The following is a 15,503-nucleotide window of genomic DNA, read 5'->3' on the forward strand; positions in this document are numbered from 1 at the left end:
AGTTCATGTTTATATTTATTGAATCTCAGCAGTAAAAATGTATGGGAAGGAGACAGAAAGACAGAGCAAGCTGTGCTAAGATGAATGCTGATGTTGAAGAATACATAATGACCTGAGGAGGATTTGTTGCATTTTTATGTTAAGAATTGTAGATGGCTTATAAAACCTCTCAAAAGTCTTTGTTTTGAAATTGGACTGCAGATTCTACCTATTACTCTGCACTACATTTTGCAGTGCTGGAGATATCCTCATGAAGTGAGGTACAAGCTGATATAATTTTGATGTAATGTCTAACACAGTGGAACGCTTTTGGCTAAGCCTTTGGTCTAAGGAAATATGATCTTATGTCATGCGTATGCTGACCATATGCTGTCAGAATACACCACTCACCAGCACCATAGCAAGGATTTTAGAATGATCTCAGAGGTTCCCTAGTTTAACACCAACATGCCTATACAAATTTGATGTAGCCCCCACAGTGTTATTATAGAATATAAGCCCTAACTGTCTGTTAAAGCCACTACATTGAGCAGCCGTGACCTTATCAGTCATTAATGAAGTGAATTTATACGTTTAATACAGTGTTTGCATTAATGAATTCAGCAGCCATGACACCTGCCACTTTGGGTTAACATTGTTACCTGACACACATCACCACAGATCTACTGAGCAGGTTTCGCAGCTGGACAGAACAACAGAATCTCCCCTGCTGCTTTTCAGAACCATGGACAGTAACCAGAACTTCACTTCAGTTGTGTTTCAGCACCTGGGACAGCAGAGCAATTTTTGCTCCACAAAAATGTGTGCATTAATTGCCAAGGTTTCGCTTCCAATGCAACGTGAAACGGGGTCCACAGAGCTATGCTGAATTATTATGAAGATGAGTTTCTCAGCAAGTCATCACAAGTTCACATTAACACAGACATACAGTCACGTTGTTTTTTTATGTAAAGAACAGCCTACACGTGGTATTGTGTGACACCTTCTGCGCAACTCAACGCCTTCTCACTTTGTTGCGCTTTCAGTTGTTCTCAAAAAAAACAAAACAAAAAAAACCCAACAAAAAACCTTGCATGCTTAATAAGCCTGTGTCCTTCTGAGCCCACACGGTACCCAAATGTTGACACCTTAATGAGCAATGACCAGGCTATTTATGGTGCTCATCCTGTAGCCTCGGTGTAAAGAATTAGCATACCTATCAGCTGAAAAAAGTCACGACGCGGCTTCTTATTCTCATCCACCCTCAGTTACCTCGCCTTCCGCCTCATACAGTCCAGACCCACCCCTCACTGCCTGCCATGACCGTCCTCTACAATACGAGACTGTATTCTTTGTACCTCCCCTTTCTCGTCCTCCGTCTGTGGATCCCAGCCTCCCTTCCTAGATATCCATCCACACCTCTCTACCCGCAAACGGCTCCTAGTGTGACAAAAAAAGAGAGCAGAACTGTTTCAAACACGTCGACATAAATCTCACTTCTACAGCTCCCTTTTCTCCTTTCCCTCCTGACGGACTTCATTACTTTATTCATCTGCGCGCCAATGCCCGAGACCACGCAGAAACGGAGGATTTTTTTCCCTTGAGCATGAAAAGGATTGCCAAATCATCCGCAATCCAACATCACCGACTGAGCCACCAGCATGAGCACTGGATACATATGCTCCAGCAGAAGTTGTTGGCGAGAGAACTAAGAAATCTTGGACCACAAATACAGCTAAGAGGGGAGAGTCAGTTTTAGGTAAGTACGGTATATGCTGGCTTAGACCTCTAACAGAATGTGAAGGTATCTTATGTATATTTTTTTTCTGTCTATCACTAACCACGAGGAAGTAGTCTGGTAGGCAGGGCTATATTGTGGCACAATTATGGCGATGTTGCGTGGTCAGCATGTAACTAGGGTGGCCGGTGGTGTCCTTTTCAGGATGGAGGTAATTTTCCCCCTTTTCTTTCTCACGGCGAAGCTACCTTTCAAGCTCCGCCCGGACTATATGTCGACGTAGCCCTTCCGAGGGTATTAAAATTGGTACAGTTTGCCGTACAAAGCCTTCATTTTAGACCACCAGGCAAATGACTTATTTTCACAAATTGCATGCGTTCGCCTGCGCTCTCGCTGCACGTTGTGAGGCAGCATCTTCCCCAGGTGATGCTGCAGAAGTGCGGATGTAAAAGGAGCACGAAACACTGAGGGAATCAATGATCTCAGTATTCGGGGTTGGCACATTACGCAGACCTGTTTCAGTGAGTGGCAGTCCGGGGGGCAACATTCAGAGTAGAGGTGTAAATCAGGCCTGCAGATCACTGTAGTCAGCATCAACATTTGTATTCAAGCTTATTTTTTCTCTCTCTCTCTTTGGAGTCCAGATCTAGCGATGATTAGTTCACTCTGAAAGCTGCATTTGCTCTTAACTTTAAATGAGAGTCACCCCGGATTAATAATAATAATGATAATAATAAAGAGTAAATCAATGGCGCCCATTCTTTCTGTTATTACTAGTGTTTTTATTTGCATGTTATTAATAATTATTATGAATATTTTCCCATTGTTTCGTCTCACTGCCTGATATGAGACGGATCAGTGTTTGTGCGCGCCTGCTGGCCCGTCCTGTACGTAGCTTTGGACGCATGAGGGTGCGCGTACATGAGAGCAAGCACGTACGTGTTTGTTTTGTTGTAAGTGTGCGCGCGCGTGTGTCACCAGTGAGGCAAAGTTGCCGCTCCGTGTTCCCTCAAGTTGCTTTGATTGCTGTTCCACCGGCTAACTGCGAGGGGAGCTCATGCTCTTTTACACTATAGGTGTCATTGTGTGGCTAAAGGCAAGATAACTGTGTGTGATACTGATACCAAGTCTATGAAATTAGAGGAGCAGCTTCTGTTTGAAATTAGTCCGGAAACATTTATCTGCAATTCCACGGCTGCCACTGCAAATTTTGCTTTGTTTGTCAATGTTTCTTTTTGAAATGCTAGCCAAAGTAGCTTTAAGGAGCTTGATCAAATGTACCTAGAAAAAAAAAGTAAACAGAAAAAAACGCAGTTGCAGTTATAATTACCAGGCTGAGAGTGCAATGCATTAGTTTCATAATACTGAAGTTACACATATGAGTAATGACCAATGCAGGATCTCAGTCTATACTGCATAATCAAGCCTTTGATGAGCATGCTAGAAAAGGGTCTGTGTGGCACCCCACTGTAACTAACCCTGCATACTGAATTTGAAATGTAAGTTAAGCTTTTTTTTTTTTTTTTATCCTAAATGAGTATTACGCTAAAAGCAAGTGCTTTAACTCTGTGATATTGTTCTGGCTTCTCCTCTGCATGTACAGTAGAGAAAATTGCACTGGCAGCGGAAATTGCAGAAGAAAAGCTCCCTCATTCCGAATGCTTCATTCAATCTGGTGGCCTTTTCAATGGCAAAATGCTGGCAACATGTAATCATATTCAGAGGGAAAGCATTCTAAATCACGCTGCCAAAATGAAAATGCCAGCAGTGGCTTAAAGCTATATTTGTGTCGTGGCTTTAGATGACCCAATGTTGATAATGCTTTCAAGGACTGAAAAGAGAACATTCAGCAGCAGAGGTCCTTTTACAGACCTTGGCAGTGCAACTTACTGATAAATTGTCTGCAAATCATGTGACTGTGATTCTAAAAGACAAGGAAATAAACACCCATGAACATAATTAGGAGGAAATGATGACAGACTTAATACATTCACCATATGTGCACAGCGTTTCTTTATCACTCTGTGTAAAGATAAGGATATTACTTTTCCAACTGTCTGTGTGCTGGATAGAGAACAGTACCAGTCTTGTACTGGCACCAGCTCTCTCCTGCTCTTCCTCTCTCTGTATCTCTCTCTTTGTATTCTTGTACTGGCACAGCATTGTTTTTATGTGGGTGCTGGCTGCAGCTGTAGTGACCAGAAGGCTGCCTCCTAAGAGGTTTGGAGAAAAAAAAAATCTGTTTTTATCAGAAACAAACAACAGGGTCACACAATGACATGTGACAAACTCTACCAGAAATCCTGGCACGCTTACAGTATTTTGGAAACGCAGCTGATCTCCACTGAGGGTTTTCTGACCTGTGTGCTGGTGCTATCAGTCCCAAAAGTACATGAGTCTAAGCATGTTTTTCTTATAATGCAGTGTTCAAAAAGCCATTCACAGCCACAGGCTCATAATTAAAGATGATTACTAGTGCTTATTCTTGCACGTCATGAAATATTAATGCTTAGGAGGATTTCACAGTTTCAGAAGGAGTTTTTACTTTACTTACTGGATGGCCATTAAAGACAACGTTTATCTCAACGTTTGCGTGGAGTGACACAAACCTGCAAAGAAGGTCTCCATAGTTTTGTGAAGAAAAATATGGGTGTTGTGCAAAGCCTCAGGGGAGCCGAAAAAGACTCAGAAATCAGCATAACAGTGACAGTTTTATTTTTATAAACTATTTAGGCATTCAGTACACGTAATTCTTCAACTAAGTAAAGTGGCCTGTCTCTGGTTTCTCTCTATCTCCTTCTTGCTTTATTCACAGCAGGGGCCCAGAGTCTGAATAGTTGGGACTGAACACAAATACCATTTTATGTTGCATTCAAGAATTAAATAATACATCAAAACCTCAAAAGCAAACAGAAAACATTATTTATAAAATTAATGTCTAATGTCTAATGTGGCTTGCTTTCTGACTACTGATGAATCTGGAGGTAATTTGATATATATATATATATATATATAATTTATTTATTTATTTTTGCCCTGTACTGAACCAAAGAGTATCTTGATTGCATAAAATTTTGAAAGAAAAGAAATTGGGTAATGAGGAAAAAAAAATCAGGGCATCATCCCTTGATTTAATTCACTAGTTAATGTGTACTGATTGTGCTCTTTTAAAACTTTTAGAAATTAGTCTTGGCAGCATATAAAATCATTTAACCTATTTTTTTATACTAAAATGAACAACAGACCTGAAGCAAACTACCTGCTTTTATTCATATAAATTCTGAAAAGATACCCCAAATCAACTGCTGTGCACAAGCACCATTGAAGAGTAATGCTAATTAACTCATTCACCAAGCAAGGAATTTGACAAATCCAATGTGATACAATTTTTATGCACTGAGGGAAGAGGAGGCTTCACATCGACTTTGGTCTGGGTGTAGCTGCTGCTACTGGTTGTTGCTGGAGCGGGTGAAGCTGCCTTATAAAACATTTATTAGACCAATCATATTGACATATGCTAATTCTGAAACATTCACACTCAAAGCCCCAAGTACCAAAAACTAAAGTTGCCATTATCCTAATGTAAACAAGTCAGCCTACCATTTTAAGATGATATTGCATGTGGATAGTTGAAGCGTCTTCTTTTAACACTGGTGTCATTTAGTTTAGAGCCAAGTCTGAATAAACATTTAGGAAACACTAATAAAGTTGGGGTTATCTGGCTATATTTCATTGGGTAAAGTTGCAGAATAAAGGATTCACTCTAAAGGCTGCTAATGAAGCATTTGTTTCCCAGCCACTTATTATTTAGTAGATGATAGTATAGCCAATCGACCAGCTGAGCAGCTCCAACAATCATTACAGATCACTTCTATTTGCACAAGCTGCTTTCACAAAAAAAGATGTCTCACTATCTGCAGATCACCTGTGGAATGCTAGCATGGATGGCATAAAAATCACTATAACAGTTTTTCTCATATACTTGCTCCCAATGCTTTTGCCTTCAAAAGTGCAAAAGTGGCCTTTTCATATTGGGTTAACACACTCTCACTCCTCTGCACACCATGCATCTTGACCTAGCACTTGGTGTTTGCCAAGTAGGAGACACTGGATAGAAAAGTGATGCTAAATTGAGCCTCCGCAACCCTGACCCATGTGTCATTAAACACTGCCAGGAAGCTTAGTTATTACTCCCTAAAATATGATAACTCGGACAACACAGTAATAACTACAGTAATTTATTTTGCCTGACATTGCCTTGGTCTTTGCTGGCTTGGTGACAGCAGTGTTGTACATCTACTTGATTTTTTTGTGGAGAAGGAGAAAGATGTTTTGATTTGCAGAGGTCTGCACTGGTCGACGATTATACGTAGAGCCTTTAACTTAATTTGCTTCACTCCAGCCTCCCATGTTACCACTGCTATATAATTTGATCTGCTCTTGTCTAGAAGATGTGTCTGAGGTATTTTACAAAATGCAAACCTCCCAGTATAGCTTCTGGGTCTGGTTTGTATGGCAATAATGTGCAGCTCTGGCCAGTAATTGGCAGTTTTGTTTTGTTGCTGAGATTTTCCTCCTCACTTGCAACTCCTTGGTAAATTTGTGGGCAGCAACATAACTGTGCAGCCATTTGCTGTTAAGTGTGTTCCATAATTGAGTTTGGTGCGGCATATGTTCTCTATCGGTATGTTGACGCGTCATATGTGTTTACGTACGTGCTTACCTACAAAAATGATTGTTTTTCAGCTCTAAGGTGTACACTAGCCACATCTGATAACTAAATAATGATAGACTATTAAAGCTGCATTAATAAATACTTTTAATATCAAGAATGGATTGAGTTACCTGTACTTCATAACACAAAACCATTAGGCATAGAGAATTACTGTCCATCTCTGTTCTCCTCAGCCTAATAAGGTTCACTGTTTTGCTTTAATAGCTTGCAGCTTTGTAACATTTTTTCCTATTAAGCAGCCTACTTTTTGATTTAAAAAAAGCGCTGTAAATACTTGCATTGAAAGGTACCTGAAGTATAGGTTTTGGTGAAATCTCCATATCCCCCTGATAGCTTGTCACTACCTGGGTTAAAACCTAATTTTCACATATTGGGAATACCAAAACAAATTAATGACTAAAAGATGGGAGTCTCTTTATACCATGGGAAGGGTACAGAAGCAACTACTTAAACTATTAAATATAAATTATACTTGGATGTTCCATCAGGTATCCACATTACTTGTTTGGATGATGTGCGTCATTGCATGCATGTAAATATAACTGTGTCACACCTTTAGCAAAACAGTGCTGATATTTTAACTACAAATCAAATGTACTGTGATTTTGTCTTTCACAATTGATTCAGGGAAAGCCTATAATGGGGATTTCAACATCTTGAGAAAATTGAACCCATGTTGAAAAAGCAATCAGTGTGACCTTTGTGTGACTCATTTATAACTGTCACTGTAACTTTTAAAGGACTGAGCGGGTCAGATTTGATTGACCATAAATTTACAAAAAAATTCTTAGTCATTTTGAAGTGTGTCACAGCCGCTTGCCTGACCGCTTGTATTTTCGCCCATGAAAAATTATCACAAAAGGTTAAAGTCACCCAAAGAACCTTCAGTTTTCCTGCCATAAATAACAAATTCACATTCTAGTTCACATTCACATGAATAAACAAACATACAATTTCAATTGTTCCACTGAATTGCCTATCAACGTAAAAGTCATAATTTAAATGTGAACAATCACGAGAAGATAATCTTTCTGAAAAAAAAAATGTTAATTGGATCTCACACAGAGAAGGTTTTAATCTTTTTCATCCTTCCTTGTGCTGACTAACAAGTGTAAAGTACTCCCTACTGGAGCACTTTAGGTACCCCCTAATTATTTCTTAAGAAGATAAAAAATATTTCAAACAAGCATTTCAAATTCTCTGGCATTTCATCACATGAAGCTTGAATTTAGATTAGAAGCTGCCATTCTCAGTAGATATACCATGGCCCAATTTTGAAAAATTAAACAGCGGGGGGCTTTTTTGGAGAGAGAGTGGAGTCATGGACTGACCCATGACCTTTGTGATGCTGGTGAGTCAATGTGCTGTTGGCTCATGCCAGAAGATCGCAGCATCACTGACCTATATTGCAGCCCTGGGCAGTGGCAACCTACACACCAGCAGATCGCTGATCAGAGGAGAATATTGAAAATGAGGTGCAAAAAGATTTTTTATATTCTTTTCTAGCCTTTCCTACATAAATCTACTGGTTCAGCATTTGTTATTGTTTTCATACTCAAACAATGAATCAAGAATTTTGAGCAACGGAAATATAAAATCAAAGGTCTATTTATTCATTAAGGAAAATATGCTTGGTGTAAACTCAATGTTTACTATTTAATTAAATTTCATATGACTGCTTGTTACGACCAAGATGTGCAGATGAGCATCTCTGAACGCACAAGACCTCAGCTACAGCAGTGGAGCACTACACCAGGTGCCTCTCTTGTCAGCTAAGAACAGGAAACTGAGGCTACAGTTTGCACAGGCTCACCAAAATTGAACAATTGAAGTCTGGAAAAACATTGCCTGGTCTGATGAACTTTGATTGCTACTGCAACATTCGGATGATAGGGCTAGAATTTGGCATGAACAGCATGAAAGCATGGATCCATCTTGCCTTGTATCAACAGTTCAGGGTGCTGCTGGTGATGTGATGATGTGTGTGTGGGGGGGGGGGGATATTGTCTCAGCACACTTTGGACCCCTTAGTACAAAATGACCATTTAAATGCCACAACCCTCCTGCGTGTTGTTGCTGATCATGTCCATCCCTTTACGACCATAGTGCACCAGTCAGATCATCCCAAACATTTTTTTTAACATCACAGTGAGCTCAGCTTAATCAAATAGCCTCCACAGTTACCAGGTCTCAATCTAATGGAGCGCTTATAGGAAGTGGCTTAATGGGAGATTCATATATGGATGTGTAGCTAACAAGTCTATAGCAAATGTGTGATGCTGTTGGACCAAAATCTCAGAGAAATGTTTTCAGGACTTTGTTGAATCTATGGCAGACGAATTCAGGCAGTTCTGAATGCACAGGGACTCCAGTCCAGTACTAGTAAGGTGTATCTAATGATGTGGCCGGTAAGTGCAATAACAGCATTAGTGTGTTTTTCCTTAAATGTAAGTCATTGAACAACATGAGCATATTTAGTTGGATATCACAGCTTTAATTTTCCTTAACAACTCTGAGCTGTAAAAGGCATTGGGCTACTCCAGAAGTAGCACATGAAATGACCTGACACAGCATTTTCAAAAAAGTACCGACCTATAGATTTTTTTTATATAGCTGCCCTTGCCTGTGACAGAATTGGTGTGTGTGTGTTTGTCTCTTGCACATTAAGCATCTTTTTGAATTCCTGAGGCCCAAAATCAGGTATAACAGCAGACATGTATATTAATTAGAATTCTAAACATAGAAGCTCTGTGTACACTAATGTCAATCTTACATGTCCCAATGCATACATTTGCATTCCTGGCATGAGAGCTTGACTGCCTAAGCACCACTTCCTGTCACATTTAGCTTGGAAAACATTGATTGACTACAGACTTATGCATATTTGTTATCATTTGACATTGCCTTTAGGGCATTTTCTCTGTTAGCTCTTGCAGCCTCGTATCTTTAACTGGCATTCTTACATTTGGTCGGCCTTATTTTACCTTTATCATTCATGGAATTCTTATATTTAATTTACTCGATGCATTCATTTAAAATAAATAAATATCTGATTCCTATAATGACCTGTCTTTTCAGATGACTACTTATGTTTTAGAGGCAAATTCGCACCTGAAGGCTACAATATTGTTGCGGATTATTAAATATGAACCAGTTTTGCCCCAAGATGGAGAATATGATTAAAAGCTAGTAAATAAAATATGCCATTTTCAAGGCCTCTATATGTTGGTGGTATTGCTTAGCCAGAAGGCTTTCCAGCTTGGATCGAATCCAGGTGGTTATTTGATGCCTGTATATAAATGAATGGGAAACAAAAAGTTATAACTTTAATATCAGTGGTCACTGGGACTTACTAAAATCCAGTAAGGTTGAGGTGTAAAATTTTTCAACACAGCTTTTAAAACCTGTGAGACTACACTGACTACCAGCTGATGTAGTACCCGCCACATCAGATTTTCAATTTTAACGGTTGATTAGGTCTTTGAGGGCAGTGGTAGTACAACAATCATCTTGATTTCCCCGACATATTTCAGATTTGTGCCCACGTGGCCTCCTAATATATTATGTCTCTACTTGGCCTCTAAATGCTGTCTGTGTTTTGGTAAATACTATATATTTTATTTATAATTTGACTTAAAAAAAAAGGTTACTGTGTCCATCTAAACATGCCATGTAACATGGCATTGAATAGCATACATTTACTGACAGCAAGTGAAACCTGCTAAATTGAATGCATGTTCTGGAATTTATAAATTGGGGACTAGCTGCAGGGCATCATTCTGTTAAACAGGTAGTGTGTGCCTAGATGCTCTTAAGGCTGCTTGATACAGTTCAGTTAACAAGCTAACAAATAACTGTGAAGATGGCCTGAGATGCAAATAGTTGTAACAGTACCATTGGTTGGTTATGTCATACCTCCCTCCATACATCCCACCTTTGCTCTTTTTACCCCTCCTTCAAGCTACGCAGTGTTGCTACTGATCATGCACAGGAATTACGTAGTGAGTCAGTTTCCAAAATTAAAGACCTTGTGCAAATTAAACGCTCTGCTTTTGAAATGCTTCTAGTGACATTTAAAAGTTGTAGAAGGGACGGAATAAAAATGGACAAGAAATGCACCGGGATTATAAGGCAAAAAGCTGTACCTTTTTTCTTTTTTCAAAAAAATGCTTAGCTTTTTAATGACATTTTACATTTGAAATCAAATGAACTGGGATTAAACATCTTATAAAAGCAAGTTCTAAAAATGATCCCTACCGAATCCCAAATGCAGTGCCTGCTGAAGAAGAAGCAAAGAGGCAGATGCTGAGACAGAGAAAGTATCTTAAACCAACACAGTTTCTCAAGAAAAAGTCTTCCACTCAAAAACGACCTTTTGATTTGGCCGTATTTGTAAAATGCATAAATCTAACAACTTAATTTCATTCCCTAATAAAAAGTCACTGTTAATTTTGAGACACGGTGGAGTGCCTCTTTCTTCAACAATTTTTGAAAAAGTATTATTTTCCAGCTCGACTTGCTCTCAACTGGTCAGATACTACCACTTGATCAGGAGCCATTGGTGTCACATTTAAGCTTAATGTGCGCCCTCTTAGAATAATTTTTTAATCTGCTTTGCTGTTATCATCGGTGCTCCGAGAGTCACCATAGAAACAAGGACAACAGTTGAGAAGCTTGTTACACTTGGGAAAAGTGTTAATGTTAAGAAAAAAAGCTGTATTTCAGTCTAAACCATGATGTTTTCCAAATCCCAGCTAAGTAAACTTGTTTCTTATTCCTAACCAAAAAGACTCTAGAAAGGTAGCCAGTGGATTTAAATGATGATGAGGTTTCCTGACCATAAATCCTTATGTGACAAGTTTCAATCAGACATACAACCAGCTGTGTTATTAATGCTTTTTTTTGTGTGTGTTATTTTTTTTTGTTTTCTTTCTAATCCCTCAATCCAAAGCTTAATCTATAAAAGCACTAACATTTTGCAGGAAAAACAGTTAGGTCAATTGTCAGCATGGTTTCTGGAAAGGAGGATGAAGCATCTGGGTATCTAAATGTAGAAAGGGAAGTGTCGCCAGAGAACTAGCGATAATAAACAGATGTTGAATATAATTAACTGCAAACTTTGTAGGATACGTTTATGGGACACACTGGGGAGATGTTGAGATGTATTCTTTTATGTTTTAAGCTCTATGCTTAGTAATTTTGGTATTTCCTTCTGACCATGAAAGTCCTTAGCGCTGAGGTCAAAGGTTTATGCTCTGCGGCAGCAACTGCTCTTTTCACTGTCACATATTCCCCAGATCCATTGCACAGTTTTTCACATGGCATAAAATCGATAGCAATGAAGAGGGTCAGTGCAAGAGAAAGGGAGGCATCCTTTAAAATGCCAGAGTACTTACAGTTCACACTTTACTCTCTTTTGATGCATGTAAATAAAAGTAAATCACATCATTTATCATTAACATCATTATGCTGCCAAACAATTCAGGGTTGGTCAGCCGTATTGTTTCCTAACGTACAAGTTACCAGTCAAATCTGGGGCACTTGGAAGTTCAAATGCCTGGTTCCATATCGCTAATTAACCTCCCACATCTAATTATCTTATTCAGCGATTCATGTAGGTCTTGATCACTCCTCCCTGTCCTAAGCATAAAGTGGCACAGATGAACATCAAATTAAGCTGTATATCACAGTGAAATGAGGTGGCCCTTCAGACTGACGATCAGTCTAATAAAGCTCATATACCTATTAAGTGAGCCTGATTTTGCCTAACTAAGCTATTCAGGATAAAGCTTTGTGGCACATATATTTCATCACTATAGGAAAAATGTGATGTTTAATCTCCAGAGCCTCATTACCACATGGTTCCTTGCTTGCTAAAATAAATATTCAAATTATTATACAATACTACTAGAAAGCAAAACACTGTCACTGCAGAAAAGGCTTTGCTTTCCACCAATTCTATTAGGATTGCTAATAAACAATGGCAAAGGGTTGCAACTGGGGAATCCATCACAACTGCCTGGTGGTGGGGTGAGACCCAACCATCTGGCCTTTTCTTGATTCTTTTACCACTGATTCCAGCGACTGTCACTTACAATGCACATGTGTGGGGTTTAGTAAAGGGGAGTGCTTGGTCTGTGGTGCATTCATCATTCTCTGTAGGTTATAACCCTGTCAGAGATTAAAGGAAAATGTGCTGTATGGCACCTTACCTGTGTTTGGTCGAGAGTGTAGTGTGGTATATTCTCCCAGGCTGTGGACTGGTGGCATTGTATTTTGGCTGCAGCTGTTTTAGTCCAGCACTGTGTGTCCCACTTCAAAGAAGCGATGATTGGAGGGTGAATAAAAGCTCCAAGTCAGTCAATTGGCTCTGAATTGCCTGAACTTAACTGCAATATCAGCAGTGCAAAAAAAGTGGCTGGCGTGGTCAAGTTTTTCTCGGTTTAACTTGCTCAGCCCCTCACATTGACATCAGGGCCAGGTGGATAGGGAGGAAGTGGAAGGAGAGGAGGCTGTGTGCTCGATTTATCAGTAATTATGGAGTGCTATTTTCTCTGTCTCCCATCTATGTCTGCCCTGGGAAGCAGTAGCCATTCTTTAATCTTGACACCCAGTGATCATGTAACACAAGGAAGTGCCTATTAGAGGTGGAGAGAAATTGAAGGGGACCTCTCACCTGATTTTAGGGGTGTTTGGGGTGACAGAAAAGGTGAGTATAGGGATACATGAGTAAGAGGAAGGGAGAGAGGCTCTGAGATGAGATGGAGGCTGAAGTAGTGTCGACAATATACAGAACTGGCTTTTAAAACTTCAGGGGATTTGTGCAGAAGTGAAGCTAAGAGAACAATACAGAATAATAGAAAACAGCTTTATTATATATATGTACATATATATATATATATATATATTTGTGTGCGTGTGTGTTTGTAAGAGAGAGGTTGGCAAAGGATGTGAAAAATGTGAACTATAGTAGTTAAGTAGAGCAGGGCTTTGTGCTGTTACCTCTGGGCTTGCTTTACACTGAGTCAAACACAGTCTAGACAATGTTGGAAGTAATTATACTTTGCTTTGGGATGATTGTGTATCAGATAACATAATCAGGTGATGGCGATCCAGACAAGACTAAACGCTGTATTTTAATACCTCTTTTGATCTGAGTTCAAGTCTACACCTGGTAGCAAAAACAGACTGAACACTTCAGTAAAACAAACACCATTTTCACATTCAGACCCAAGAAGCCAGACTGTACAGCTCATTTTTAAAAAAATGTTCCAGGATAATTGCTCTGGTATGTCGATCCATATGCAGGAAACAATACATCAAACCATACCCAATTTGATTATTTCTGAAACACTTCAGAGGGTGATACACTTACTGCCTTCTAGAAAAAAAATCAGAGACATTGGAAATACACATTGATTGAGTCTCTTACTATGAATAATTTGTCTCCTCAATTGAGTGCAGTGCTGCCGGTGCTGTGCCAATCTGGCACCTCACTCCATTAACACTCCTCTCCTAATTGTGGAGTAACATGAAATTATCAATGCCAGGATTTTTTTGGGTCAGTATTAACATTTTCTTTAGACAGAGAAGACAGATATATAATAGTAAGTGTTTAAAATACGAAAAAAAAAATCACAAATCCCAGATTACCACACTGTGGGCCTATTTATTATACTGAAATGCAATTTTAGCACAAAACAACGACAAAGTCCGACAAGCATGCCTGAGCCAGACAGGGGGAGTTTGTGTGTGTGTGTGTGTGTGTGTGTGTGTGTGTTTATATTAAACAGTATCCTGACAGAGAGATGGTGCGTGATGTGCATTATAAATACTGAAGTACCTCATATGCTTTCATTAGCCTCTTTAAATATGAACATATTTTAATATAAATTCCCATCAAATCAGTGATGTATGTAATGCTACACTCATTATTTGTTAATTTACTTTCACAATTAGGCACTATTCGTTCTTCACAAAGCCCCAGAACCTAAATTAACCTCAGAAACTATGTGGCTGTAGTTTTAGAGGTGATTTCGATAATTACAATAATTTTTCCTGAAGTGATCAAAGACAGAAGAATTACTATTAAAAGGGGTACTTCAAATTTATGTTACTTCGTCATGCATCAGATGATCCATGTAGGTGTGTTTCACTGATCCCGTTTTTATTTTGTATCACTGCTCACTCAACCACAAAATTACTATACACTCTGTACAGTGTGTGTGCCACGGAAAAAAGGTTGAGTCTTAGGGGGCAAAAAAGCACCTTTTTGTACCTACTTATGATCAAAAAGCAGAAAAATGCATACCATCCCCAAACAGCTCAGTGGTGTGTTGCTGATGGAGCTGATGTAGTTAATTTTAATGATGGAGAGGCCAGTCCAGGTGAAGCTTGCCTGTGCAGTATCCTCTCTGGTGCTTTTTGTGCTCTCAGCACACCAACAAGACAACAATGTAGGGCATGGAAGAGGCAACGTGGCACATTCAAGTCACACTTGCGAGCAATAAAAGTGCAATCGTAGTAGTTTTGCCTGGACTGGAATCTGACTACACTAATTTGAATGTAACTCTTGAAAACAAATCACATTTTAAAGAAAAATGGATTGTGACCTGTCAATGTATAATTGGGATTAGGTGAGATTTCACAAAATGTGCTTTTACTTTGATGCCCCCCCCCCCCGTTCTTTGGTTCAGATGGTTCACCAGGGAAGTCTTTCATCACTGTAATTGAGCTTAGCAAAAGTTTAATAAAGGAGACTACTTCATTTTTAATTCTTTCACCTCTAGGCTACTCTTTCATTCATTAGTACTACTTCTAAGCCACACCTCTCAGCTGACATCCGTTCTTTTCCACCTCCCTCCATTATCCTATCAGTTTAAAATTCAAGAGGCAAACTCCTCTTAGTTCATCATCCAATCAAGCAAGCCTAAAATTCACTCCTTCTCTCTTACCCACATGGGAGCTAATCACTAATCAGTGTTCTCTTGATTAACACGTTTAACTGTGAGGTCATTCCTTCTGAGTGACTACCATGTCCTCTTTTCCACT

The 15,503-nt window shown here is 39.3% G+C and overlaps 1 protein-coding gene across 1 annotated transcript in view; it reads left to right on the plus strand.

Annotated features, from left to right (window-relative positions):
• The first annotated feature begins 1,266 nt into the window (after positions 1-1,266).
• The window catches only part of brinp1 (bone morphogenetic protein/retinoic acid inducible neural-specific 1), a 105,011-nt gene continuing 90,774 nt past the window's right edge, over positions 1,267-15,503 (plus strand). The window contains exon 1 of the mRNA XM_003454968.5: positions 1,267-1,738. The gene's annotated coding sequence lies outside the window, so the exon portion shown is untranslated. The remainder of the gene's footprint in view (positions 1,739-15,503) is intronic.

This window comes from Oreochromis niloticus, linkage group LG7 (assembly GCF_001858045.2).
Source record: "Oreochromis niloticus isolate F11D_XX linkage group LG7, O_niloticus_UMD_NMBU, whole genome shotgun sequence".
Classification (NCBI taxonomy): Eukaryota; Metazoa; Chordata; class Actinopteri; order Cichliformes; family Cichlidae; genus Oreochromis; species Oreochromis niloticus.